The sequence below is a fragment of the Musca autumnalis genome, unplaced genomic scaffold, assembly GCF_047663935.1.
Source record: "Musca autumnalis isolate F117 unplaced genomic scaffold, ASM4766393v1 scaffold_2, whole genome shotgun sequence".
Classification (NCBI taxonomy): Eukaryota; Metazoa; Arthropoda; class Insecta; order Diptera; family Muscidae; genus Musca; species Musca autumnalis.
The window spans coordinates 252,001,366-252,005,992 of NW_027411755.1; positions in this window are offsets into that span (position 1 = coordinate 252,001,366).

Below are 4,627 nucleotides of genomic sequence, written 5' to 3' on the forward strand. Positions count from 1 at the left end.
TCTCACAGTGCCTGCGAAGCATTAGAAAAGTTGCATAATTCGTACTCATATGTCTTATGTTAAAGCAAGCGGAAATAATGAATACAACTGATAACACAATCTTACAACTTCGACACACACACACTCACACAAAGTAGAGTGGTAAAATAAAGAACAAACAGAAGACAATTGAAAACAAAACAACTAGAAAATAATGGGAAAACAAACAAAATAAGATAAAAGATTTGCAAAATCCTACAAGGAGTTGCAAACAATTCCTTACTTTTTCCCTCACAGCCACTACAAGGCCACGAAGAAAAAAACAAAGCACGCCTGGAAAAGGGGAGTGGAGCGATTAAAAAATCGAGAGAAAATACAACAGCAAATAAAGTTGTTACGACATTAATATTCAAATTTTTACATGACAGTGGCAGCAAGGAATCCCAGAGCAAGAAAAAAGGGAAATCAAATACCCACCTTCTTTTTGGTTCTCCTATGCACAGTGGATCCACCCATTGGCCAAAAATACAAAAATGAATGTCAAAATGTTGGTACAACATCTGGCAACTCTGGCAACTCTGACAGCTATGACATGGACCTTTTTAAAAATATATTAGTTTTTCTTTTATTCGAACGCGACCTTCTTAAGAATAGCTTCAAAAGTCGGAACATTTGACTAATATTTTTTTTTTTTTTGTGAGTACAACCTATATTTTAAGGGCAAGTAAATATATTCAAAATATCGCGAAACTAATACGTACAGCAAAATATTATAGTGGATTTTGAAGGAGGAAGTAATTGCTTAATTTTCATTAAAAAATAGTGTTTTAGCGTGTTGTGGAATTCTAGTTAGCTGTAAATTTTCTTAGTGTATTTTGTCATGCCAATTCGATCACATATTAAAATTTGACCTAAGGTTTTAGTCATGCTGCCCACCAGTGCCCACCTCGAGAATAATATTGCAATGTAGGTCATGGGTTTAAGATTATTCAGTATTAAAATCAGCTGCCATATAGTGCCAGACTATAAATGGTAGCTCGCTGACTAAAGCTGCCCTAGAATAGGGTTCTATGGGTATATTAGCGCATAACTCTGTTATCTGACCACGTACATTAACAAAATTGGCATCAGTGGCAAGATGAAGAAATCTTCTTCCAAATCTGTCTTAACTTGGCGGTACGTGCCCTCCAGGAAGAACGCTATAAGATCTATTTTAAAAATTTTACCAATTTTCAGACAAACATTTTGATTTTTCTAATCCGCTTAATTGGTTGAATTTTATGTTGTTTTGGAGATTGCTTTGTTTCTCCAAGCCTATTTGTGCATCATAAGATAATTGGGACCTTTGTTAATGTCATTTTGTATTTACAGCATAAAACAATTCTTACCGTATACCCTCTTCGCAGCAGCACAAAGCTGTAACCGGTGCATTGGCTTGATTTCTACACTCTAAATATTTTTGGCCACTTTCTCCATACAAGTGGATCCACTGTGCTATGGTTTGTTCTTTATGGTTCCAAAAATTTCAGAAGAAGGGTCGCATAATGTGAATCAATTTTTCATATTTTACGTTTCACTTTGTTCAGCATTCTCCTACAAGCAAAAAGAGAATGTCAAAACACACACCCACCTATTACAGCCACCAACTCGCCAACTTGGTGTCTGGTAACCACTTTCGAGGAGGTCACATAAAAATATGATTGTTACGCTAAATTGTTTCTATTTGTAAGATTTTGACATTTCCGAGTGCCATTCAAGGGGAAAACAAAGGGCCATTGAAGAAGTTATCAGTTAATCTTTTGCTTAAGATTGAGTCATATGAATATTCTGTAGACATTTACTTTCGTCGAAATTTAGGTTAACACTCTATTGATATTGGCATAACGATAAGGTAATAATGGATTCAGTTGAAGGACGTGGACTTAAAAAAATTAAAGGCGTGGATTTTTTTTAATATCTTTTAAGAACGTAAATTTTTTAAAAAGATTTTTCAAAGAAGTGGAGCTTTTGAAAATATTTTTCTGTGGACGTAGATTTTTTGAAAATTTTTTGTAGGGACGTGGATATATTGAAAATTTGTTTTAATTTTTGAAAAAAAACATTTTACGTTTAAGGAAGAGGATTATTTGAAAATATTTTTTAAGGACGTGGATATATTGAAAATATATATTTTTTTATGAAAATACGTTTGTAAGGAAGTGGAGTCTTTGAAAATACTTTTTAAAAAAAAACATAAATTTTTTGAAAAAAAAAAATTAAGGACGTTTATTTTTCGCAAATATTTTTTAAAGACGTCGAATTTTTAAAAACATTCTTAGAGACGTGAAGTTTTTGAATATACATTTTAAGGACGTGGGTTTTTTGAAAATAGTTTTTAAGGAAGTGGATTCTTTTAAATATTTTGTTAAGAATGTGAATTCTCTTTTCTAATTATTTTGTAATTTTTTGAAAATATGAGAACGAATAGTGAATTTTTAAAATATTTTTGACTAATGAAAATCAAACATGGATTGTAAAAATTTGAATTTATATTCTGTGTTTTATTATTTGTTCAAATAACGAATTTTAAACTTGGACTAAAACATGTACTTGGATTAATACAATTAAAAGTAGTTATATTTTTAAATATCGTTAAACGTGGATTTTTTAATTGTTTTTAAACCAGGTTTTCTAAAAAAGTTCTTGAACGTTTTTAATATTTTTAACGTGGATTTTACAAAAAATATTTCTTAAATTTGCATTTTGTAAATATATTCTTTAAACGTGCATTGTGCAAAAGCTGTGTTTTAAACATGGAGTTTTTACAAATATTCTTTATTTAGGAATATTTTAATTTTTTTTAATTTTACTTTTTTTTAATTGTTTAAATATATTTTTTATTTTTTTTAATTTGTTCTTAAGAACACAGGCAGAAAAATATATGTTAGAAATATGTTTAGATGCAAACAAATATTTGTTTGGGACTGGTTGCAAACACATATATGTTTGGATCCAAACAAAATTTGTTTGCCAGGACCAATATTTCGCGGTGTTACATGAACTTTTGCCAAAGCAAACTTATAATACCCTTTCCACATAGTGATGTAGGGTATAAAAATGCAAAGTTGCTCAAATCATGTTGGCTATGGGGTTTGTAATGGAACTCAGAAAAAATAAATAAATGAAGAAATTAAACACATTACAAATGTTCATTGTTCAAAACATTCTTCTTTCACTGAGGAAATAAGATATTAATTATCTTTCACATTGAGGGCCAGTATCCCAAAGAATATTGTTTCCATATAACGTATTAATATATAATATTTATTAAGATATTTTCGATATTATATAATTGAGCGGTATCGAATAAATTAGAAACGCAAACAGTACTATAACTCAGAAAAAACATCATTGTGTGTTTATTCCTGTTTCGAAATTATTAACATTTCTATCAAGTCCACTTCAAAAAGCAAATAGAATAGGTGAATATCAGCATATATATTTATCCTTAGAAGGAATTGTTAGAGGAATGTGCTTCAATTGAACTCAATGAAGCTGTAAACCGGTCCGATATTTCATAATATTTAGAATGAATTTATTTGATAAGAACAAGTTACTGATTATACAGTAAGAAACAATAAGTTTGCCCGCAGCTGAATACTCTTAGCCTATGACTGTACAAAAACGTACAACAAGAGGAGTGTTGGACCTAAATGTCATAAAGCAGATCCCCAATTTTAAAAAGAAACACAGTCAAACTTGGTGACCGCTTATTTACTATGACATATAGAAAATGCATTATAGTGAGATTACTTTGTATGAAAATTATCACTTGTGTTCAAAACAACACTTCGTCATAGAGAAGTATTCGTTACATTGAAATTCGACTGTAACATTTTCGTAGGTTAGAAGATACGTTAAATTTTCCAATTTTCAGAGTAGACTTTCAGGTGTTTGTAGGTTAGGTATAAGGTGTGTTCGTTTACTCAATAATTTGTACAAATTTGTACAAGTCCAGTAACTTCTTGTAAACGACTAAGGTCTTTTGCATTGTACTGGAGAATAATCGAACATCATCCAGTAAAAATTTGTAAAAAAATTGAGTAAACGAACACACTTATAATTAAAAAGTATTAGGAACTTTTGTAACCTGGTTTTGTCATTGGCTGGAATAAGTTTAGTCGCTGGTTCAGGATCTCCCCAAAGACTTCGGTAAGGTTTAAGTACCCCCTTTTCTGGAGTGCAAAAACGGATTTTTATTAATTACGTACTTGTTTACATTACAGTATACTCGAGTTTAATAAATTCGACAAAAATATGTATATTCAATGGGTACATATCTACCGAAGGGATTTCATCCATCCAATAGTAAAAGAAAACATATAATAACAGCCATGAGAGTTTTTTCTTATTTCGACCTCTGAGGTAAACTTATTCAAATACTCCAAATATCTATACCATATCTAAGTAATCCTAAATTCTGTATTCACTAAATAAACAATTTGTGAAATGACCTTTCCCTACTCTACGAAAGTTGAGATTTTGTCCAGCATTGTTGTGTATGCTTACGACATTTGACACAGTGTTTTGTTTCAAATGTTTGAAAAATGTATATCAACATTCACAAATTCTAAGAAATTCCAACATTATTCGGTCAATAAATATAACA